The sequence below is a fragment of the Macaca nemestrina genome, chromosome 6 (assembly GCF_043159975.1).
Source record: "Macaca nemestrina isolate mMacNem1 chromosome 6, mMacNem.hap1, whole genome shotgun sequence".
In the NCBI taxonomy this organism is placed as follows: domain Eukaryota; kingdom Metazoa; phylum Chordata; class Mammalia; order Primates; family Cercopithecidae; genus Macaca; species Macaca nemestrina.
The window spans coordinates 52,412,450-52,438,593 of NC_092130.1; the positions used below are offsets into that span (position 1 = coordinate 52,412,450).

General features: G+C 38.6%; 1 long non-coding RNA gene across 2 annotated transcripts in view; it reads left to right on the forward strand.

Annotated features, from left to right (window-relative positions):
• LOC105467226 (uncharacterized) overlaps window positions 1-21,971 on the forward strand; it is a 116,632-nt gene extending 94,661 nt beyond the window's left edge. The window contains exons 4-5 of one of the 2 annotated variants that reach the window (XR_011624707.1): window positions 8,876-9,000; window positions 20,492-21,971. This is a non-coding gene — a long non-coding RNA (uncharacterized lncRNA). Of the gene's footprint in view, window positions 1-8,875; window positions 9,565-20,491 lie in introns of those variants that run through there. The other variant, XR_011624706.1, reaches the window with a different exon arrangement.
• Window positions 21,972-26,144: the final 4,173 nt, after the last annotated feature.

Sequence of the window (26,144 nt, forward strand, 5' to 3'; positions counted from 1 at the left end):
CTCTTTGCTTTTCCTCAGTTGAATTCTAACCATACTCTACACTCACTGAGGCTGACTCTCAGGAGTTACATCTGTAAATGAGAATTATGTATTTTAGAGTAGTAAAGGCTTTAGAAATGACCCAGGCTGGAAGTTTTTAAGGAGTGTTCTCCATGGCCTTGGATTCCCCTGGGACATCCCGAGGAAGGCTGCAGTGTTGCCCAAGGAACTGAGCTGGTAGGGCTCTGGCTTTTGACCTCCTTTAACCAGAGAAATACTGCTTTTATCAGGGTAAATAGTGAGAGTTTCATAATTCTCACTATTTTGTATTTTGGGAATACAAAAGTGTTCTGTTCCTTGCCCCCACCCTTCAAAAAACAAACAAACAAACAAAAAAAAGAGTTTGAAATGCTGCTTTGGCCAATACTTCATTTTATGGATAAGGGAAATCAAAAAACTCAAAGACGTTACAGATTCAAGCCTTTGCCTTGTTCTTTCTACCCTACCAAGTCCTTAGACTCTCTCTTCTTGGAGCACTTCCTTTAGCGTTTGACCAGACTCCACATTGAACTGTACTCTTGCAAGCTTTGTTCAGTAAAGATTTATTAAATTCAAATTACTGCCAAAAGTTTCACAACTGTTCATGATTGAAGCCCCTTCTGTGACTGCCAACATAATCTAAGTTTCATTTGTTCACTTTTTGAAATCCAATATAGAGAATTACTCAAGTAATACAAAAATATGTGCTATAAACATTCAAACAATGCAGATGTGTATAGCATAAAAAACAAAAGTGCTTCTTCATCCATCAGCCCTCCCATAAGTCAGGTCAATTAACTTCCTACCCTACTGTGGAACCGCTGTTAAAATTTTAAGACATTGAAGATATTACTCTGAATCTACCTACATTCACATTCACATATAGTTTCAGTTTCCTCCATATAAAGAAAACCAAACTCCTTTTATTGTTTTGTGACTTGATTTTTTACTTCTAAAAAGTCATAGAGATATTTCCGAGTAAGTCCATATATATCAATATTACTCTTTAAAAATTCTTCACAGTATTTCCATTATATTTCTTGGGGTGAATGTTACCAAAAATGGGTGACATTTTCCATTACAAAAACCCCCTTGCAATGAATATTCTTGTATGTATCTTCATGTACACATTTGAACGTGTATCTCTAGCTTGGGCGAGGTGGCTCACGCCTGTAATTCCAACACTTTGGAAGGCAGAGCCTGGCGGATCACTTGAGGTCAGGAGTTTGAGACCAGCCTGGCCAACATGGCGAAATCCTGTCTCTACTAAAAGTACAAAACTTAGCCAGCTGTGGTAGTGCGTGTCTGTAGTTCTAGCTACTCAGGAGGCTGAGGTGAGAGAATTGCTTTAAGCCGGGAGGTGGAGGTTGTAGTGGGCGGAGATTGTGCCACTGCACTCCAGCCTGGGTGATGGAATGAGACTCTTGTCTAAAAATAAATAATAAGTAATAAAAATAATTAATAAATAATGAAAGTGTATCTTTAGAATAAATACCAGGTGAATTTCACAGTCAATTAAAAATCTTGATAGATGTAGACAAACTGCCAAATTTCCATATTCATTTATATTACCATTATTACTTTCAACCAATACAAAATATTTTAACTTATGTATTTTTCTCTTTTATTATATTTTAAATTTTATATCTTTAATTTTTCCAGTGAAAAAGATTAAAGTGATTTATTATTTTATTTTGTAAGTGTTTATTGACAGGGTTGAATGTCTTTGCACGTGTTATTTCATTTGTATTTTGTTTTGTACATTATCTCTTTATATCACTGCACCTTTTTCTATTGGGTTGTTTGTTTTTTTCTTATTCATTTACAGCTTTTAAAATGTATTTTTGACATTTTTAAATATACATAATTTATTTTAATCCTTTGTTATGTATATTACACATTTTTTCTTCATTTATTTTTTAACTGTTAACTTTGTTTATGGTCTATTTGATATATAAGATTTATATTTCTATACAGCAACATCTGTCAGTCTTTTGCCTTATGCCTTCTGCAAGCCCTGTCAGATTTTCCTTCCTAATTCAAACACTTCACTCTTCTTTCTGTCATTCTTGCCTAAGACACTATTTTCCCTTGCCAAGACCACTGTAATAGCCTCATAACTGATCTGCCACCTTCTATTCTTGCCTCTCCACAATTCATTGTCCATACCTTTCTTATTAAAAAATATTTATGAGATATTACTCTATTTAAAATTCTTTAATTAATTCACATTTCATTTAGGATAAAATCCAAACTTTTTGCTCCAGCTTGCTTTCTTACTCTAACTTACTCTATTTTACAGATCCTAAATGGTCTCACCTACCTCTCAGACTTCATCTTATATGGGTACTATGCTTCAGCTACATAAGTATTTAAGTTTCTCAAACAAGCTAAATTTAATCTTAGCATATGGCCTTTGTACTAATTAATTTCCCTTAATAGAAAGTGTTCCTTCCAGCTCTTTGAAGGACTTGCTCCTTCTTGCCATTCAAATACCAACTTAAATTTAATGTTTTCAAATAAAATTTTCAGCCAGAAATAGCCAAAGTCACTCTTGGTCATCACACCAAACTTTGATTCTCACCACAACACACATTTCACTATTTGATTCTCTTTTTTTCCCAGTTAGTTGTTGGCTGAATGATCAGTCTATTTATTTTATATATATCTAGCCATCTACCTATCCCTTCATCTACTTCTCTTTCTATCCACCTACTTATGTATCCATCCATTCATCCATCCATCCATCCATCCATCGCTTCTCTTGGATCTTTTGACTAATATTTTTAAAATGTATTTATTGCCTTTTAAGTAGGGTTTGGGGAGGGAGTACAGATACATATGTATGATTAATTGTAGGGTGGCCATATAATTTATCATCCAAAACAGGATACTTTTGAGGGTAAAAAGAATTATAATTATACGAGGACAAGAGGTGAAACCTGGTCTCAGGCACATGATTATCTAATTTAATACCAGCAATGTCTCCATTTAAAATATGGAAACTTTATAAGATTTTAATATCTGATATGTTTTATATTTCTTTATTCTTTAATTAATAAGGCTATTGACTTTTCTAATAATTTTATTCTTCCTGATGAACTTTACATTAATAATATTAAATTCACATATCTCTATGTTGGGATTTTTTTCTTGGAACTGAGTTACATTTGGAGCAGAAATAACACTGTCCAAGAATATGATATATGGCATTGGTCAGAAAGGACATTTTTAAGAAACATAATATATATCTTCATTTCATTTAAAAAATCTTTCAGAAAATGTGATGATTTCTTCATATATGCCCATGTAATTTTTAAACTTTTTTCTAAATTATTTTATATTTTGTAGTGCTGATGTAAATGGGATTTTTTCCACCTTTTTGTATTTTTTTAAAGTTTTCATGATAGAGTCTTGCTTTGTCACAAGCTTGGAGTGCAGTAGTGCAGTCACAACTCACTGCACCCTTGACCTCCCTGGCTCATGTGATCCTTCCACCTCAGCCTCCCAAGTAGCTGGGACTACAGGCACACGCCACCATGACAGCCACTGTGCCAGGGGCTCCACTTTATTTTTGTACCTATTATTGTTGCTGTGTAGGAAAGCTCTTACTATTTGTTTAGTTCTTTCATAACCATTTGAAGCCCTAGTTCAGATTTTTTTCTTTTATTTCCCTGTTATTTGTGCAGGAAATATATTTGTGCTTACAGTGGAAGATGACATTTTTCAAAGATGTCCACAATAGCATCTGCCATCATAAATGCTCTTCTAAATGTGACCCTGCCACTTTTCCACCAAGAGCCACCTTCCATTGAATCTGGGCTTAGTGACTCACTTGTAGCCAGGAGAATACAGAAGCAGGGTTTCTGTGTGACATCTGAGGCCATTCATCTCCTGCCTAGTTCTCTAGAACACTCTCCTTCTGGATGCTCCCTTTTGGAAGTGCTCCTCAGAATGCAAATGACATGCTGGGAAAGGCCCAAGCCACATGGAGAGGCCACATGTAAGTGTTCTGGTTTATAGTTGCAGCTGGTGTTCTAGTCATCCTTGTTCAGGCACCAGAGATGTGAGTCTTCTTGAAGCGTCTAGATGATCCGAACCCTAGTCATCATCTATTCTTCCTAGCTGAGGCCCCAGACCTCAAGGGGAAGACATAGGCCATTTCCACTGTGTCCTGTCTAAATTCCTGATGCTCTGAATCTATGAAGTTTGGAGTTGTTTGTTACACAGCAGTAAGTAAATGAAACACTCATAAATCAGTGCAAAGAATAAGGAGTCATAATACCTCTGCCATCGGTTACCCTTAAGACCTTCATCATATCAAGTAAGCTTTCTTGGGCTCAAGTTGCCTTATCTGTAAAGGAGTATAGTGTTATTTGACCTTCCAAAACCAGAGAGAATTGGTGAGAATCAAGTGAGAAAATAATATGAAAGCACTTTGTGGAAATGGATGTGAAATAAATAAGAAGAGCTGCATAAATATAAAGACTATCTTTTGAGTCAATTATATGCATATTTTTCTAAATCAAATAGGCTTAATGATTCCCTAGGTAGAGCTGGCCCCACGCTGCAGGAAAAGTGATTCTGGCCCCTCAGAACATAAGCTGTATTTCCAAAACATGAAAAGAACTCTCTGCTCTTGATAAATGACTGAAATTCCTTCTGAGAAAGGCAAGATTTGTGTAGTTCCATTCAGAATTGAAGAAATCCAGATATCTCAGACATGACCTTAAGTAAAATTAAAACTGCTAGAGAGTATCTCACCCTTGTTGAGGTTTTTCTTTACAATCTAAGGTTAAAATAATCATTAAAAATAATTGAAACTGCTTGTTGAGAGAGCTGCTTACTGTGTTACTCCAAGGCAAACCAAGGCATTGGCCAAAATGGCTTAAGTCTCCAATGTGAAATGCCAGAACCATCAGTGATCAAGCCAAGCTGACTAATTTCCATGCAACCCAAGTAAATCAGAGTTAGATAAGGAAGTGTTTGACCTCTGCAAGGGCACTGAGAGAGATCTCTCTCTCAGTATTTCCACTCTGTTTTCATGTGAGTCTAAGAAAGAAAAGTTTTGATGCAGAAAGTATAAAAATTTGAGCTTCCTGATTTATGCCTAGGTTGTTCTCAAACCCAACCCCTGCTCATTCTCTTTTTGACACTGTTAATTATCCTGCATCTAAAACAATTTGAGCATCCCTTTCAGTTGTCTGTCTTGTTTTTTCCTTTAAGAATTTTATAGCTGCAAGTAGGCAAATGAACAGAATATAGTGCTTAAAGACAGTATGATCTACTTACCAGAAAGAACTCAAATCCTCTTATGCACAGTTAACAGCATTAACTTCATCTATCTACCTTCTGAAACCCAGAAATGGAGTAAACAGGGATAATGATATTTATTTCCTCATGTTATTGTGAGGATTAAATGGTCTTTCATGTATGGGAGAACAGAGTCATGTTAACATCTTTATCCCAATTTCCCTGGCTCAGATCCTCTTCAAACATTGCTGCTGAACATCTTGACACCCTCCTTCCTCTTTCCCCATTCCCTCTAGGTATTTCTGGAATGTCCTCTGTGTTTCCACACATGCCCACGTGAGGGTCTCAACCCTTATAAAATGTAGAGTAAAAGAGTCACATTAACTTTTGCCTTCAACCCTTTGGCCCATAGGCTTCAGGCTGGAGATTAGACATAATTTTCTCTATAATCCTATTTTCCTTCCCCCTCCCAATCTACATTTGTGTTCAGATTTATAAATTAACTACCTCTTACTTGTATGCAAATAAACTCATAAAATATACTTGGGAATCACCATATCTTCCAGTTTCTAAGCTTAGCTAGACCCTGAATTCTGATTTGGACTTACTGGGGCACCTGGCACGTAAGAATCTCTCCATTACAAGATCTAATTTTACCTTCAGAGAGGCTCAGTGGCATATCCAAAATCACAGAGTCAGGACTCCAAGTCAGGTCTTGTGACACCATAGAACTTCTTCTGTATGCAACAGTTGGAGTTAGACCCTGGAGCTAGATTGCCGTCTTCAAAGCTGAGATCAGTGCTTTCTCATCAGTGATACTGCACCAAGTCTATTCAGGGACAGAAGACTCAAAGTCTATTTTGTGGCTTAGCCTGGCTGTTGCCCTCCACGATTCTGATCTATAAAGGTAATTCTGCAAAATCTATGATGCCTTCCTACTTAGTAGGAAAAATCTCATCTTTATTTTTCACCCTTGGCAAATATGTGAGTGTACTTTTCATGAGTAAATACTAGTTATTTGTGTTAAATTCCTATTGTGTACTCAAAATTTCCATGTATGGGCAGAGTCACAGCTTAAGTTAAACCTGCCTCATAGGATTTTGTATTCAATATTTTTCTCTCTCTTAAACTTCTAAAGAAATCTTAATTATTTAGAGAACGTTGTAATTATTGGAGAACATTGGCAGAGACAGCTAGGTAGTGCTGTCACACACATACATACAGAAACATTCATACATACAGAAACATAAAAAACAAATTTTTAGTTATTCTACCAAAGGACCAGCCCACTTGGCATCCAGATTCATGTACAAGTGACATGCAGTTAGTGTTCATGGAAGTCAGCTGAGATAGCCCAGCCAGCTTATTCCTATGGACCACCCCCATGTAATTCCGAAAACCGATAGGTTGAAAATCAATAAAGCGTTGATTTCCTGCCAAGAAACTAATAACTGTTTCTTGCATAGTCAAAAGAGATCAGCTAAAATGATCCCTCAGAGCCCCTTTTATGAGGGAGGCTTGCAGGCTTCCCCAAGCCACTGCCAGACATTTTCTACCTCTTGGGAGGAGCTGGCCTATAGACTCAGTAAACTATCTGAAGCTCTTGGCTCTGACCTGTCAATTCTTGAAGAGGTAGGGAAGTCATAGCACATTATTTTGTGTAAGAATAAAGGGGATTCAGTGAATGGAAACATCATATAACTATTAAATTATAACCAAGATTGTCATTATTAGGTATGTTTGCTAGAAAATGTCTCCGAAAGAATCCCTTTCTGTTCTTCCTCATTGTTCTTATTTTGATTTCACTTCATTTCTGTGTCTTTTTATACCTCTTGGGCAGGAATTTATACCAAATTGAAACTTGTATCAAAAACCATAACCACTAGACTGTCTTGCTAACCCTGAACCAAAGATAGATCAACAAATAAATATTTACTTAAGGCATGGGCTAAATGAAAGAATTTATTTTTCTTTCTTTCCTCTTAAAATTCTAATGAATAGGTTTGAAATGGAATGACCTTTTTTCCCCTTAATCGAGAACACCACAAAGTATTCTCAGAAATGAAGAGAACAAAATTTGTGATTTTTAAAATTCCAGAGTCTACAATCAAAGGGAGAGATCTGGGGTCACTGCCTGGGAGATGTATTTATTACCTGAGATGTTGGGCAGATGATTAAGCTTTTTATAGGTATGTCTCATTTCTTACCCGTCTTCCTTGTCTTCTCCCTTAATTTCAGGAAGCTGATTATTGAAATTTGGGCTGACCCCTATACTCTCCTGGTGCTGTCTATATTGGCACCCATGACCCGTGGAGTCTAGAAACTCCTTGGAATGGGTAGGAAACCATTAACCAATCAAATCTTTGTTCTGTGCACTATTATTAACTCTTGAACCTTAGAAGGCAGATTAGATACTACTCCAGCTTTCCAAAAGAGAGAGAGACAGGAAAAAAAAAAAGTCTGATTTTCAAAAGGTATTATAGATAAGCTCTCTCTTAAGCTTAAGCTTGGGTTATTTAAAATAATTACTGTAACACCTGTACTTTCCTTTATTTTCTGTACCAGGCAAAAATAAACCTGAGGACTACTTTGCACACTGAAATGTGCAGGAAACTGAGACCCTGAATTCAGCCTAACATTTGCATCAGCACTTAAATGAATGGCAGCCTGGCAGCCCACATCAGAGCCTTCTCCTCTCAACTAAACATGACAGGAAATTACCCCCGGCACTTTAGGGGACAGTTGTTCCTTCTCACCCCATTTCTATATACCAAAACTCCCGCTGTTATCACCTATATTGATTTTAGTTCAATTTGTGCTAAAGATGGGCATTTTAAAGTTAAAAAAAAAATCCCAGATTAACTTAGTTAATCTTTAGCACAACCTCATGAGGGAGGTTCTGTTACTTCCACTTCACATGAGAAGGAAGTAGAGGCGTAATGTTTTACATTCCCTGACTATGTAGACTCTGTGATGGCCTAATTTGTTTTGTTTACTGCTGTTTTCTCAAAATCTAGTATGGTTGGCACATAATAGGTGCTCAGTAAATACTCATAGACTGAACTATGCATGCATGCATGAATGAATAAATGCACAAACAACCCCAAGGTCACATAGCCAACTGGGACCTAGACAGCTATTTAACCCCAATGCTTGTGTCCTCGGTGACCTCAGCACACAGGTGATTCAGGTGGTATGCCTGCACTATGACCTCACTCTACTCAGAAGAGGAAGGGGCTACCTGCTCATTGTCATAACCTTTGTGAAATCACCAACCAAGGAAGGACCAGATTTCGGTTCTCCTAGGGTTGTCATAGCTACTTGTTTGGGTTTGATATGAACAATCTGGTGAAGCAAGGAAGTCGGTAGTGTAATGGAATCTGATAGAACTCTTAACTGCCTAACATGTACGCTCTCTGCTCCAGTACTATCATCTGGAAAATAGAAATAATTATATTTACCTCATGAGGAGATTGTGAGGATTAAATTTTAAAATACAGATAAAACACCTAGCATCAATGTCTTGTACATAGTGGGCATTCAGTAATAGTTTACCTTTTCCTCCACCCATTTAACCTGAAGCTCTGTCCCCATTTTTGAATAGGCAACGCAATGCTCTGCTCTCTTCTTTCAAGCGTAATGGAGAGGGAAAAAGCCTGAAAAAGAAGATTTGCCCTAGGGCATAGAGGATGAAAATGTACTGAATTTGTATTGACTGTTCCTCTGCAGGTAAAACATTCCCTTGCAGATATTTCTGCATGTGTGTTAAATACTCTGAGATAATTCTGGCATTTGTGGATATGAAATAAACGCCAAATTGACTAAGGTGTTGTGGAGGCTGAAGCAAAGCCTAATTAAATAATATGAAACACTGTAGGTAATATGTAGCTGTTGTGAGGTTAGGGAAGGCAGCCTTTTCAGAATTTTTATTGAGAAGGAAGGATTCGAATTAACCATTACTAAAGATTCAGATTTTAAGAAAACTTGCTTTTTAAAAAACATACATATGGAGCTTAAAGTATCTTTTACAGAAAAAAAGGAGTGGCTTCCGAAATGGGATTGAAATGCCTTTGAATGTTTTGCTTGAATGCAACATCAGATCCTTTTTGGGACTGAAGAGGAAGGGAGGCATTGGGAAAGAAGTGAAGTGGGGATCAGTGAGGCAGGCCTTAGGAAGCTCACTGGAAGAGTGGAGGCACCTGTGTCGCTGCCTCTGGGTCTGATCTTCATCCCAGCTGAGCCTTGCAGTGGAAAGTATTTTGAAAATATGCTTTAATTTTAAAAAAGAAGGAATGAAGGGAAGGAGCGAGGGGTTGAGGGAGGAAGGAGGGAAGGAGGGAAAGAAGGAAGGAAGGAAGGAAGGAAGGAAGGAAGGAAGGAAGGAAGGAAGGAAGGAAGGAAGGAAGGAGGGAAGGAGGGAAGGAGGGAAGGAGGGAAGGAGGGAAGGAGGGAGGGAGGGAGGGAGGGAGGGAGGGAGGGAGGGGAAGAAGGAAGGAACTGCCTGTTAAAGCACCTGCAGCAGAGTCCTGAGAGCAGGGGCTCGAAGCTGCCACTACTGCTTACAGTGTATTGTTCTGAACTACCAGCATGATGAAGTCTACATTCAGAAAAAAATGTTACATCCCAAACAGGACACTCAGCCAGAACTGAAGCAAAGTTCCCTAGACTGGGAAATAAGCTCTCCCTTGTTTTGTTTCCCTTCCTGCTGTCACCCAAAAGTTTAGCACCATTGTTTCATTTCTGTAAAATGTCTTGGAGATTTGAACAATGGAAAGAAGGCCTTTAGTAAAATGTTTTCCCCTTAAAACAAGGGGTAGTAAGGCCAGATTTAGGAATGGGAGTTTAAAGATAAAGCAAATATGAAGTCCCATTTGTCTTCTCTCTTTCTGCCTCCTGCAGGGCCATAATAAGTAGTCATATGAAGACGGATGTTGACTGTGTTTGTATCTCATTTCCATGGCTACCTCGCATGTCTTCCTTTTGCCTGTCATCTTCTTTTATTCTTGTCTTTATTTATCTTTTTTTTACTATTCCTGCTATTTTAATTTCCATTCCATTGAATTCTGCTCCAGTCTTCTTCCTTTTTTCTGTCTTACTAATATGTTTATACAAGAATTTCTGAGAATGACAGGTTTAGAGATACCCCTTCTTCATTCTGCCAATGTTAAATTCAAGAGATTTTTATTTTAGAGTTTTTTTAAAAGAATATTTCTCTGAAAACTTTTCTTAAAAACTGGAATGCTCTTTGAGATAGTTTGATACAGATTGGGGTGTAGAAAAATGAGGGCCGTGCTTCTGAGGCAGGAGAATAGGGCCTGGAGGCAGGGAACCTAAGGACTTCCTAGAACGAAATCAAACGGAAACACATCAGCTATGACAGGAAATAGCCTCTTCATTTACATAGGGTGTACACTAATAAATGACTTTGCAACCTCACTTTAGCCTCTTCATTTACGTAGGACACACAACAAGTAACCAATGGAAGCCTCTAGAGGGTATTTAAACCCCAGAAAATTCTGTAACTGGGCTCATGAGCCCCTATGCTCAGGCATGCCCACACCCTGTGGAGTGTACTTTCATTTTCAACAAATCTCTGCTTTTGTTGCCTTATTGTTTCCTTGCTTTGTTGGTGTGTTTTGTCCAATTCTTTGTTCAAAATACCGAGAGCCTGGACACCCTCCACCGGTAATACTTCCCAGCACTGAAGATCTTGGTAGATCCCAGACAAAGTAAAATACGTTTGCCTTTAGTTAGAATAACATACCATAATAACTCGAGAGAAGATTGTAGTATAATTTATAGGTGACCTAACGTGTTATCTGTGCGGATGATAGCAGACTAAATTATGAACCCTGAACCTTTATAATATGATTATCAAGCTTAATAAGAATTCTAAGTGTAACTTGGAACTTGTTGACCAACCTCTTCTGGTCCCCTCTCTCTCCTACGCTCCCCAGCCTCTGGTAGCCACTGTTCTACCTTTCCTTCCATGAAATAAACTTTTTTAGATTCCACATATGAGTGAGATCATTTGATGTTTGTTTTTCTGTACCTGGCTTATTTCACTTCACATACTGTCCTCCAGGTTCATCCATGTGCCTTCCAATGGGCATTTAGGTTATAGTTAGAAAGGAAGAGTTAGTTCTAGTGTTCTACACAGAAGGGTGACTATAGCAAAGCACGATGTAGTGTATATTTCAAGATAGCTAGAAGAGATTTTTAATATTATCACCACTAAGAAATGATAAATGTTTAGGGTGATGAATATGGTTATTACCCTGATTTGATCATTAAACAACATATATAGGCACTGAAACAACACACTTGTACCCCATAAATATGTGAAATTATTATGTGTCAATTGAAAAATACACATTAATTTATACAGAAAAAATTCTAAAGATCTTTCTATTATTCCTGTCTCAGTCCTGGGTGCCTAAAATCAACTTTGAATTATTCATGCATGGTTAATCCAACACCATTCCTATTATCCAGCACTCACTTCCTTCTATAACATATTTAGGAGGTGACAATGATGCAAAATTCATAATATGGTCAATATAATATAATTATAGGTCTAATATTAATTATTTTATTGCCAGAGTAACTATCTTTAGGAATCATACCTTTTTTTTTCTTTTCTGATAACCCTATTGTCTTCTTTTTTCTACCCATCCTGACTTGTTCATTTATTCCGTAAACATTAAGTGCCTACAAGGCATTCAGCTATGTGCTGGGCTTTAGAAACACAGTAAGTGAACAGATCAACATGGCTAGGTCATCCCAGAGCTTAACATTTACTTGTTTCTTTAAGTGGCTTGGTTTTTACTAGCCTTCAATGACTACAAAGAAAAAAAAAAGTTCATTTCTTGACTTGAATATTGATACTTTCAAACATAGCAATGCTAGACTCCCCAGTAAATCCTTTTTGAAGGCTGCAACAGTTTAGTTCGTAAGCGTATACCTTGAAATCCACAATTTATCAAGTTTTATAAAGTACCTATAGAGTGTGAACCATTGAATGTAAGATATTCTACAAATAAAACCCAGATGCAATCTTTGAGGAATGTATAGAGATACACACATTTTCACTTTTTTCTGCTTTTGAGTTATTTAAAAAAAAAAAAAAAATAGAGGTATAAGCTGGGCGCGGTGGCTCAAGCCTGTAATCCCAGCACTTTGGGAGGCTAAGGCGGGTGGATCACCTGAGGTCAGGAGTTCAAGACCAGCCTGGCCAACATGGTGAAAGCCTGTCTCTACTAAAAATATAAAAATTAGCCGAGCATGGTAGTGGGTGCCTATAATCCCAGCTACTCAGTAGGCTGAGGCAGGAGAATCGCTTGAGCCTGGGAGGCAGAGTTTGCAGTGAGCAGAGATCAAGCCACTGTATTCCAGCCTGGGTGACAGAGCAAGACTCTGTCAAAAAAAAAAAAAAAAAAAAACAACTAGAGATATAATTTACATATAATAAAATTGGTAGACGTTAAATTTTCAGTTTAGTGAATTTTGACAAATGCATACAGTTATGGCATCTACACTTCTGTTAAGATAGATAATGCTTCTATCATCCCAGAAAGTTTCCTTTGTTCCTCCAGTCAATTCTTTCCTTCCCCAGTACCAGAGAACCATCACTTTTCTCATTTCTCTCACTGTGGATTAGGTTTGCTTGTTCTTGGTCTTCATATAAGTGGAATCAGATAGTATGTACTTTCTGGTTTTTTTTCTTCTAAATATTATTTTTGAGATTCATCCATATCATTGAGTATATCAATAGTTTGTTTCTTTTTAATTCTGAGTAGGATCCATTGTATTGCTATACCACAATTTGTTTATCCATTCAGTTATTGATGGACATTTGGGCTGTTTCTAGGTTTTAATTACTCTAATAAAGTTTTCTTATACAATTCTTTTTGTGGACAATTTTTTTCCCCCAGTTCTCTTGGGTGAGGACCTTGAATGGGATTTCTGGGTCATAGGATAAGTTTCTATTTAACTTTATAAGAAACTGCCAAAACATTCTTCAAAATAGTATTTATATTCCATTAGCAACATTTGAGAATTCTAGTTGTTCTACATCCTCGCCAATATTTTCTATACTAGCCTTTTTATACTAAATTTTATTTTTAATTGACAAGTAATTATTGTATATATTTATGGTATATGACCTGGTATTTTGATATGCAGTATGTTTACCTTGTGGAATAATTAAATCAAGTGGATTAACAAATTCATCACCTCTCATACTTAGCATTTTTGTGATAAAAACATTAAAACTCTACTCTTTTAGCAATTTTGAAATATAAAACACATTATTCTAATCAACATTGTAGGAAGTAAGTGACTAAAACTTATTCCTCTAGTCTAATGGAAACTTTGTATCCTTTGATCAGCATCTCCTCTTTCCCTGTCCACCAACATCCCCAGCCCCTGGTGACCACCATTCTACTCTCAGCTTCTATGAGTTCAACTTTTTTAGATTCCACATATGAGTGAGATCATGTGGCATTTGTCTTTCTGTGCCTGGCTTATTTACTTAGCACAGTGTCCTCCAGGTTCATCCATGTTGTCCCAAATAACAGAATTTCCTTCTGTTTTGAGGTTGCATAGTATTCCATTGTGCCTATACATCACCTTTTAAAAATCCATTTATCTAATGATGGATACCTAGGTTGCTTCCATATTTTAGGTATTGCAAATAATACTCCAACGAATATGGGAGTACAGATATCTCTTTAACACACTGATTTCAATTGCTTTGGATATATGCCCAAAAGCAGAATGCTGAATCATATGGTAATTCTATTTTATGTTTTCTGAGGAACCTCCATACTGTTTTCCATAATGGCTGTATTAATTTACATTCCTACCACCAGTTATGCCAGTCTTTTTTATTCTATTTATTTTGAGTGGGTGTGACAAGGTGTCACATTATAGTTTGTACTTTATATTTATTTAATGATTAATTATTTTGAGCACCTGTTCATGTTCTTATTCCCTATTTGCATATCTTCTTTTGTGTAGTATCTGGTCAAACTTTTGTTTTTTAAAAATGGATTTACGGGCTGGGTACGGTGGCTCATGCCTGTAATACCAACACTTTGGGAGGCCCAAGCGGGAGGATCTCTTAGAGCCAGGAATTTGAGACAAGCTTGAGTAATTGAGTGTCTGTATATGCCAAAATAAATAAATAAATAACCGGTCATGTACCCTGTAGTCCCAGCTACTTGGGAGGCTAAGGTGGGAGAATCACTTGAGCCCAGGAGTTTGAGGCTGCAGTGAGCTATGATGGCACCACTGCATTCCTGCATGGGTGACAGAGAGAGCCTGTCTTCTAAAAAAGAAAAAGGAAAGAAAAACAAACAAAAAATCCCCCAATGGATTTATCTATCTTTTTATTGACTTTATGAATACTTCATATATTATAGACACAAACCCTAAATTAGAAATATTTATGTGAATAGTTTCTCCCAGTCTATGTCTATGGCTTTTTCTCATGTGAGTAAAGTATAGGAGAAGTAGCCGCAAAGACTGAGACAAGCATTGATTGAGCTGGGAGCTTGAGGATCATGGATGGCTATGAAAGTCTGCAAGAGATAAGGGAGGGTAAGGACTATAGATCAGAAATTAAGGGCAGTGATTTCTAAGGTGACCCTTTGGTTCACTGACCAGACGTCTGCAATGGCTCCCTATCAGAGAAGGAGGGAGAAAGGGTTAGTGTAGAGTTGGGTATTGAAAAGGTGGACAAAATAATAGGACAGGTGGTGGAATCTCAGATGTCAGAAAGACCATCACAGAAATGGCAGACGTAAGTCTATCCTGAGGGGGAAGGAATTCAGGGTCAGAGGAGGGCTGATGGAATGGAAGGACATGGAGCTCCTGAAAACAAATGTGTTAAGTGGTGGTAGAATTGTCTGATTATGGGCAATGAAATGACTGAAGCACCATTTCTTTTTCTATAGGAATTTTTACATAGGTATGGTTGACCTAGCCCTAATCTGAGGTTGTGGACATTTTAACTATCAGAAGAAGGATTAGAAATCCATTTTTGGAACCGTGCCAGAGAAGTTGTTCTAGAGTCCTATGAACTCCAAGTTTCTCTATACTCTCTCATACGTAGGTCCAGCAATTTTACAAAATTTAATCAATTGTGCTGTCTTGAAAGTAATTACTTCCTACTGATAAGTTAGTTCTCCTTTGGAAAAATGCTTTCTCAATGGTAACTGTTTTACATTTGGCATGGATTGCATATTACATTTACTTTCACCTAGAAGCACAGCTCTATATATCTTGTAGAAGATGAGATACCAAAAAATAGAGGAAGAAAGGGAGAGAGAAAGTAAGACATCTGGCATCTCGAAGGGGCTCTGGAGGAACAACATATCCCATATGAGCTACCAGAGTATTGAGAAGTCTCATTTCTAAACTTTGGTATCTCTCATATTCCTCATGTCTTCATGTCTTAACTAAAATTTGCCAGTAGTTGCTGAGCAAATTTCATCATTTGAAATTCGATGCAGATTCTAATTTTCCCTCACGTTTGCCATAAATACACCCAATTATTCTGCCAAAACACAGTCTCTTGTGGAGATAAATTTAATAAGAAGAAAGAAAAAGGAGGAAATTGAACTTACTCTAGCTTTGGCTTGATTTGCAGTAGACCCCTGAATCTAATCATTCTTTAATACTAGCTGACTATGTCAATTCACTACAAAAAGTTAATAATATAATACTTCTGAATCAGTGTTTGACATCACAACTATAACCCAACTGATTACTTGGCTAAATATTTTCACACCTTAGTCAATGGCTATTGCCACATTTTCCATCCTATTTTCTGCTTGGCTTGGGACAAGTGGCTTGTCAGTTCCATCTAATTTTAGACTTTTAGAATCTTCCTGGAGTCTATTATTATCATCTATTATTATCTATCTATTTTCTATTATTATCCTCTAGAGTCTATTATTATCCCTCCAACTTCAATTCTTCTTCTTTTAAATTGTTTCAGGCCAATGGGCAAGTCTCCTAATCTCCAGGGAAGGGCATGTTCTTGTGACCTAATTCAGGACTCAGGAAATTGTACTGTTCAATTTAATAACGTCATAGGGGAATGCATGGTATAAAAAGCACTGCCCTCAAGGCTGTAAGCGTCTAGTTGAGACAAGACATGTGTGTGAAAAAACAGCTAACACAATAGGTTATTAAGTGCCTAATACAAGTACTTGACAATATGTGCTGTAAGAATTCAGAAGCAGGAGAAATCAGTGTAGGCTGGAACACTCAGGAAAAATTTTGTGAAGGGATAGAGACTGGAGGATAAATATGATACCAAAAGGAAGACAAAAGTGGGGAGGGCAGGCCAGGTTGAAGGCACAGCACAGGTGAGGCACTGAGGTGGAAAGACTCATGGTACTTGGGAATGATGGTTAGCAGAGAAGGGTTAGAGAGCAAGCTTTCTGTTCAGAAATGGGAGATAAGTTTGGAAATCTGGGGTGGAATAAACAGTGGCAAAACTTGAATATAACTGGTCCAAGGAACTTGGAATTTGTTGTGTGGGATGTAGGAGGCTATGTTTAAGCAGGAAAGAAACATGATAAATTTAAACCTACTTTTTATTTGGTTCTCTATAGAAAAAGGATTGCTGTTAGCTTCTGTCTTCCATATATTAAAATTTTAATGTACTAGATGCTATTTATTAAATTATGTTCTTCTCTTCCTGGAACTGGATGCATCTGTGAATCCATCTCACATTCTTTTAAAGGTACATTCACCTGCACTTTGCCAGGTATTTTAACCACAATTCAGTTACTTGAAAATACACTATAGCCTTTGTTTTTCTGTCAGAGAAGTTCAGGTAAGAGCATCTGACTCAACTGTCAGTCATTAAGCTGGCTCAACAAGTCAGTGTCTGTGAAGCATGAACCATGGACTCCTAATGCTCCACATTTAGTTTTCCTTTATTATTTTCCTATAGAAAACATTTTCAGATTTAACAAACTTTATCAGAAGATCACAAGTCAGTTTTCTTTTGGTGCTGTAAAATGTCTTTCAGAGAGATGATACTAGTAAAACTCGGAATGCCCTATTGAGAACTGCTTGTGTCTCAGAAGCAGTTGAAAATTGTCTGACACTGAGTTTTGACAGGAAGAAGCAGGGCAGTGAAAACAACTACATTCACTCTTTGGGACCTGCTATTTTTCTGAATGACTTCACATTGGGAGTCCTAGAGATAAGCAACCACTTGGTCTCTGCTAGAGAAAGATTCCCTTTTATTCTGACCAGCCCTATACAAACCAGGTCACTGCATGTTGTATTCAGGACTTGACAAAGCCCTGCTTTCATTCTGATTGGAGGCTGATCTCTATTCAGGACCTTTGTTGTTGATGGCCACCAAATAAAATGAAAGGGATCTGACGTTGTCCAGGCCAGGATGGGCAGAACTGTGAAGTGGAAGTTTCTTAGTCCCAAAATGGGGCATTCATCTGGCGCAGGCAGTGCCCCTTGCTTCCTTGTTTCCTAGTTTCCCCTAGCTTTAGATCCCTGAAAAATGTTAATCCTACCGTGTTAGTCAGGGTGTGACCCACTTGTGTAATCTTGTGGGATTAAATCACCAGGATTTAAAATACTATACTATGTAACGGAGGCAATATATTTGAATAGTTGGCCTTTTGTTGCAGGAAAAATTGTATTATGCAAGGAGCCACCTTTTTGCCTATGTAATTTATTTGTGTCTAGAATTTTAGAGTCGACTGAGATTTTACAGATTATTTAATTCAGTTATCCCATTTTACAAATGAGGAAATTAAGGTTCAGAGATAGCAACCAATATGGTGTCCAACCAATCATGCTGGTTTGCCCTGGGCTAAGTAAGATGTTTCCTGGGATGCAGCACTTTCAGTGCTACAACTGGGAAAGTCGCAGGCAACTGGGAATAAGTTGGTCACCCCAAAAACTAATTACCTAACTCAAAGTTTCACAGCCTTTACTGACACATTGCAAACTAAAACACATGCTGACTTCCAGTACAAAGCCTTTCTTAGGACAGCATAATACAATCAAAATACTTTCTCATTCATGAGCCACATGTTAAGACTCTGGAATACTATAATGGTCAGGTCGACTTTATGTTCTGGATATTTATGAAAGTTTTCTCTGACTTCTGATTTAGGCCATCTTATCCCTAAGAACTCAGCATTAGTACATACATTTTTAATCTAATTTAAATTTAATAAGGATAGCAGGCTATTTTTGTCTTTATTGAATGGAGAAAAAAAAAATCAATGCAGCGTATTAAGGATAGCCAAAGAGAGCATTTGTTTTGGATATTAGTTTAGGACCACAGTTACTAGATCACAAACATAAGAGGCTTCAGTTAAAGGCAAGAGACAATGAATAGGAATTCTGTATTAAGAAAAGTTGGGAAGCAGTGAAGTCAATTGATACACATAGTTTTCAAATTGCCTCATTACTTTACAGGTACAACCTGGGCAAAACTTTCTGACTCCTTGTGAAAAGGGTGAAATGCTTAAAAACCCAGGTTGATAAAAGTTGCTGAAGCTATCCTAAGACGAACCTTCTTTTATCTACTTCTTAAATATTGGTGAATCATTGGATTCCTCTTGATCATGATTTTCTTCATATGCTTCATGCTGTTTGCAGACAAACTTGACCATGAGTTCAACTCTGTTTATCACAGGGTCGGGCAATGTGCTGCCTGCCTGCCACTGCACCTCTGGCCTAGGCCCATGGCATGTATTGCTGATTTGTCCTGGTACTCATTCCTGCCCATCCTTGACTTGGCCTCACAGTCCTTCTGAACATGTGTCTTCAATATGACACTGCAAACTGATCCAAATTGGCATGAAAGATGAAATCTATTCTTGGACCTACCATTAATTAATCTTAGACCCAAATAAAACCCAAATTGAGGTATCTAATCCAGGCCTCCTCCAAGCTGCCTATCTGGATGTCTGAAGCCCATGTTCCATCTCTATCTAGATGACTTAGGGATAACTCCGTTTCAACATGTTCAAACATCAACTTGTCTTTACCCTCCAAATCTGCTTCTCTTCTGTTTTCCTTATTTCTGCCATTTAATTAGTCACCAAAGCCTATACTTTATTCACTATAAACATCTCTAGAATCCTTCTCATGCCTTCTATCCCTGCTGCCACTGCTTTATTTGGGCTCTTGCAAAGCCTACTTGCTGGTATCTCCAACTTCATTCTCCTCTCCTCCTTCCTCATATCTACAAGAGGGATTGCTCCCAAAACCACAGATCTGACCGTTCCTTTCCTCAGAAACCCCTAGAATGGTTCCCCCCGGCCTTCAGAATAAACATAGTTCAGATAATTTAGCTTATAAGATCCTGATTGTTCCTTTGTGCCTGTCTTTACAGAAGTGCTGACTTCCCTGTTTGTATATTTGCTGAAGATTTAACTAATTTATTTGTCTTTTAAAAAGACAGTATTAGTTTGTTAATCAAAGCCTTATTAATCTTCTAGTTTTCTATTTTATAGTTATCTTCTTTTATTCTTTATTTATTTGTATTTATATTCCCTTATTAACCTTCTTAGTTGAAATGTAACTGCTGGAGGGGTTTTTCCTGCATGCTGCACAAAGACAGACCATGGCATTGTAGTAGAGAAAGAGTTTAATAGACATGAGGCCAGCCACACCATGTGGGAGATAGAGTTAGTACTCAAATCATTATCCTGCAAAGCCTTTAGGTTAAAAGTATTTCAAAGGCATTTTTGGGAAAAAGGGTGAGGGTGGCTAGGCTTGCGGCTGATTGGTTGAGTCAGAGATGAATTAATAGGGGGTGGAAACTGTCCTTCTGCTGGCTGAGTAGCTTCTGGTTGGGGCCACAGGAGCAGGCTTGGGGGATCCCAAGTGGAGTCATGGGTGTCAGACACGCAAAGAAACTTGGAAAGATATCTCAAAAGGCCAGTCTCCAGTAGTGGTGTTCTTTGTAGGAGTAAAGGGGGAAGTTGCATGTCTTACAACCTCTGGAACACCGCCTGACAATCGTTCATGTCTGGACCTTAGCAGGATTCAGGCTCCTCTCCTTCCCCAAAGCTGATGGTTTTCCATGAGCTTTACAAAAGCAGTTAGCTCTGATCTCTTTCACTGTCATAATTTTCTCACTGATAATGATTTTTGCAAAGGTGGTTTCACAAATACTTCGTTTTCAGTTTTATTGTTCTCTTATAAATGTTTTTAGGAATGGATTTTCTTCTATGTATTGCTGACATGAACAGGAGACAGAAATACTGAGTAGAAGAGGGCGGTTGCTTGGCAAAGGCCCCACCCTCAAGCCTGGATACCCGCAGCCCTAAATGAGAACAGGCATTTCTGTTTGGGACCCAAAAAGTTGCCTTTTGACCGGCCACGCCCCCTATCCTGCCCCCATATAAACCCCAAACCCCAAGCTCCAGAGCACACCGGCAGGTGAGGAGACGAGGAGGCAAGCTGACTGACAGCAAAACAACGCAGCAGAGGAAGAGACAAGAGGAGGGACGCCTGGACACCAAGAGATGTTTGGCTGGAGGCAGTCAGAGCGGAGTCCAGCCCCTGGGCGGCCCGACTCCAGGTGAAGATCACCTTCCCACTTCATCCATCCCCACCCTTCCAGCTCCCCATCCATCCTGCTGAAAGCCACTTCCACCGCTCAATAAAACCTCGCATTTATCCTTCGAGTCAGTGTGTGACCCGATTTTTCCGGAATGCTGGACAAATGCTCGGGATACAGAAAGCTATCCCCTGGTCCTTTGCTCTTCTGAAAAGGCAGAGGGTCCACTGAGCTGGTTAACACTCCAGCAGTCTATGGTGGCCAAGCTGAAAGAGCTTTGTAACACCCACCTGTAGACGCTACCCAAGGCCAGAGCCCAAAGCCCTCACCCCAGCCTCTGCACTTGCCCATCTGCATGCTCCCCCTCTCGCAAGGGGTTTCAGCAGAGGGGCTACGGAACAGGTGAGCCACACCCCTGTCGCATGCCCTGCAAGGGGAATCAGGGAGATCTTCCTTTTCATTGCTTTGACCACATCCTATGAATCTTGTTCTCCTTTTCTCTCAGCTCCAATTTGGTTATACATTGAGTTTTTACTTTTGACTTTACTCATGATTTATTATAGAAAGATGTTTAACAATTTTTAAGCAAATGGAATAATTTTTGCTCCTCTTTCGTTGCTAATTTATTATTCATTGGAGTTAGAAAATTGTTGCTGAAGGGCAGGGCGCGGTGGCTCACAACTGTAATCCCAGCACTTTGGGAGGCCGAGGTGGGCGGATCACCTGAGGTCAGAAGTTTGAGACCAGCCTGGCCAACATGGTGAAATCCCGTCTCTACCAAAACTACAAAAATTAGCTGGGCATGGAGGCGCGCACCTGTAATCTCAGCTACTCAGGAGGCTGAGGCAGGAGAATCGCTTGAACCCGGGAGGCAGAGGTTTCAGTGAGCTGAGATCACGTCATTGCACTCCAGCCTGGATGACAGGGCGAGACGCCATCTCAAAGAAAAAAAAAAAAACAGAAAAGAAAATTGTTGCTGAAATAAATTCTGCATTTTGAAATGTATCAAAAGCGTGTGTGTGAATGTATGTGTTTGTATGCATAGGTATGTGGTCAATTTTTGTAAATATTCTATGGATCTTAAGAAGAATGTATATTCTCTTACTCTAGAGTATACTGTTCTTTTAATGTGTATTAGGTAAAATGTATTTATTATAATATTACATATATGTATTTATATAATCTTTTAGAAAGGTTTTCTTTTTTTTTTTTTCTAATGGTACATTTTCTGTGTAAGGACACGCTCCCCAAATCTTTACCTTGTTCTTTTCTTTTAGTGAGGGTTTGGCTAGGTATAGAATTCTAGATTCAAAATGACCTTTCTCCAGTATTGTAATGATATTGTTCCTTTATATTCTAGCAACTGTACTTGCAGGTAAGAAGTTCAATGTTAATCTGATTCTGTTTCCTATTGGTATACCCTTTGTTTCTGTGAAGTGGTTTAGGATAGTCTCTTTATTGTTTTTTCCAAAATTTCCTCAAGATAAGCCTAATGGGCTTTGTTTTTGTTTTTGATTTGAGGTTTTTCATCTGAAGATCTGATAAGGACATATTACTCCATTATTGTTTTTATTTCTTCTCCTTCATCCCCTCTCTTCTGTTTTTTAGAATGCCTAATAAATGGATAAATATTCTTCTGTGTCTCTTCCCCATGTTCTTTAGGTTTTCCCCTATGTTTTTCACCTCTTTGTCCTTCTGGACTACAGAGTAGGAGAATCACTTGGCTCTATTTGCTGCCTATTTGACTCTTTAGCTGTGTGCATTTTTCTGTTTGAGCCGCTAATAGATGGTGATCATATTTTGTACTTTGGAGATCTCCCTTGTTGCTTTTTCATTACAATATATTATTTTCTTTTGAACACAGTATCTCTTCAAACCAATCTGAGGAAATTAATTATTCTTATTTTGAAGTTTTGTTTCATTTCTTGTGTTTATATTCCTTTGTAGTTTTCTTTCATTTGCTTGGATTTTGTTATTTCCCCAGGGGTTAATTTTTCTACTTGTTGAGTTTAGAACTTTGTTGTTGTTATTGTTATTATAGTTGATATATTTATGGTTGATTTTCCTCAAATATTTAGATATTCTGGTTATCTGTTCTTAGCTATAGATGTGAATCCTAGCCCAAATGAAAATCACTGCTCATAGGCTGGGTGTGGTGACTCATGCCTATAATCCCAGCACTTTGGGAGGTCGAGGTGGGTGGATCACCTGAGGTCAGGAGTTCAAGATCAGCCTGGCCAACATGAGGAAACCCCATCTCTACTAAAAATACCAAAAATTAGCCAAGCGTAGTGGCATGCGCCTGTAATCCCAGCTACTTGGGAGGCTGAGGCAGGAGAATCATTTGAACCCGGGAGGTGGAGATGCAGTGAGCCAAGATTGCACTCCAGCCTGGGTGACAGAGCAAAACTCTGTCTCAAAAAAAAAGAAAGAAAAAGAAAAAAAAATCACTGCTCATGTGACACAGAAACAGGTTCTGATTACAGGAGCCCTGGGAGCTTATGTAGGGGAAGTATGAATGAGATCACAAATGCCAAGAGCCCCAGTCCCTCACAGTAACGATAGGTTGTAGTACTGCTCTGCTTCTCCAGCCTCAGCTACTCTGGAATTTTCTGTGCCTCAACTTTCACTTTAGAGAGGTGTTCTCATGGCTCGAATCTGGAGTGTGTAGCTCTAAGAAGTAACCACTCCCTTCATGACATCAGGGACATGGGTGGACACTGAGGTAAATGTTTTGAAATCCTTTAATTAGTCACCTTACTAAAGGTCTTTATCCTGCTCTTTCCCCTAGTTCCCACTGGTTCTGCTCTTTGGATTATTTGGGGGCACAGTTGGGAAAACATACTCTGTTTGACCTTCTGTTTCTTCTGTATGAGGTTGTGGCTTCCTCAGCTCTCTTAGTTTCCACTTTCAATCTAGTCTCAATGACTCTATATCCTCTAGAAATTTGATTTGTGGCATCACTTTCAAATTTCCCAATCTATTACGGATTCACTTTATATGAGGCTTTCTGTCATCTTAATGGGATTTCTTTCCCCCAGAGTACAATTTTGTATCCAGTTAGCCAATGTGAACCGGAAAGCCAACTCTTTGTTTAGGACTTCAATATATAACCAGGACTTTTCCTTTTTATTGTTCCCTCTGTTGAAGGATTTAGAACAGATGTCTCAAATCAGGTCAGAAGTATTCTGAGCTATGTCCCAACAGGCCGTTTTCTGCTTCATGATTACAGTCTCTTGCTGAGGCACATGTCAGATCTCTTCTACTTCAGGGTAAGAACTTGGGGACCACCTTTATCTCAAAGGCTCAAACTTTGAGCATGTTTCTCAAAATCCACTTTACCTTTATCTCAGGAAGTATCAGAACCTTTATACAACAAGAACTCCTGGTCTCCAAGGATATACAGATTAGGTCCCCTTAAATTCACTCATGTTTGTGTAACATTTCTCACCTCACCTAGACTTTCACACTGGTATTTCATTTGAGCCACTTGACAATTTTCTTGTAGTTATAGAATATTATCCTCATTGGCACATGAGGAAACTGATTCAGACAGGTTCTTTGCCAAATTATACAAATACAAAATGGAAAAGCCAGTTCATAAGCTCCAAAATTCTTTTTCCGAGTACAATGTTTTACTTCTATACCTCCTGTGGACTGCGGTATAGAAAGAAAGCTGAGGTGAGATCAGTGACCTTAGACCAAGATTGGTTTTAAATCTAGATCTATATCCTTGAGGCTAGACAGTAATTGAACTAGACTCTAAGAGTTTGATTCAATATCCACTGAGAAGAATATGTCTGCTGATGACAGATTAAATTTTTATATTATTTTAAAAAGTCATAGAACTAGCTACTCCTTAGCTACATAGGAATTTCATGGATTATTTCTTTAAGATGCTTGGTGACCTGTATTCGCTCCATATTTCTGCCCAGGTTTACTTTATTGGGTGTTATCAGTTATCTATTGCTGTTTAACAAGCCCCTTCCACGCCCCAGGCTTAGTAGCTTAACACAGCTGCCATTTATTATTGCTCCCAAATTTACCAGTCAGCCTGGTAGTTCTGCTGATCCAGTCAGGCTTGGCTAATCTCTGCTGGGCTCACTCATGTGTCTGTGGTCAGCTTGAGGACTGACTGGAAGCTAGCTGTTCTATTAATGTGTTTGGTCATTGGCTGGCTTGCTATTGGCCAGGACGATTCCTCTTATCCAGCAGGCCAACCCAGCTTTATTCATGTGGTGGCATCCAAGCTCCAAGAGAGCAAGTGGAAGCAAGCCTTTTGAGCTCTAAGATTAGAAATGCTGTAATGTCACTTCTGCCTTTTGTTGGTCACAGTAATTCACAAAGCCAGTCTAGGTTCAAAGAGTAGACAGGGAGTTGCAAAGTCATATTGAAAGGGCCATGAATACAGAAAGAAGAATTGCCATCATTTTTGTAAACAATCTACCATACCTGGCCTTTGTACACGTGCCTCAGTTGCTATGAGTGTTGGCTGCCAAAGGGTCACAGATGCCTCTGGCTATGAACTGACTTGTGTGACCTCAAAGTTCGTATGGTGAATCCCTAATCCCCAAAGTTACTGTATCTGGATATAGAGTTTTCAGGAGGTAATTAAGGCTACATGAGATCATAGAGGTGGGGTCCTAATTCAATTAGGCTGTGACTTTATACAGAGAGAAAGAGAAAGAATTCTTTTTCTTTCTCTCTCTGCCATGTGAGGACACAGCAAGAAGGCAGCAACCTGCAAGCCAGGAAGTGGGCCCTCATCAGAAACCACCTGTGCTGGACCTTGATCTGGGACTTCTATTCTCCGAACTATGAGGAAATAGAGCTGCCCCATCTGTGGTATTTTGTTATGGCAGCCCAAGCTAACAAATACACCTCTCCACTTTTGGAGAATTACCCCGTGTTGAAGGGGACTGCCTTGCCCTAGAGATTATGCCCTCATCTTTCATGTGGGAGTAAGGAGGTGCAGCTCATAGCAAATGGCTCATGGATGTGGGAGTATAAAAGGCTGGTTCTCAGTAGGCAACAATTCTGTATGATTTAAGCCCCAGAGCCTTCGTATGGATCAAGGCAAGGCTTGGTTTTGTCTGAGACCACGTCCTTGCTCTTTTATCCCTCTCTAGTCTTACTTTCCTCTCCCTTTTACAGGTTTTTCCTGAGGAGGACTCTCTCAGTAATTCATAGGCACCCAATTCCCTGACTCAGGACCTATTTCTAGGGATCTCTACCAAGACAGATGTTTTATGATCATAGGATATTAAAAGACAGCACTTGTCATTAGTACATATTTATAAGCAGA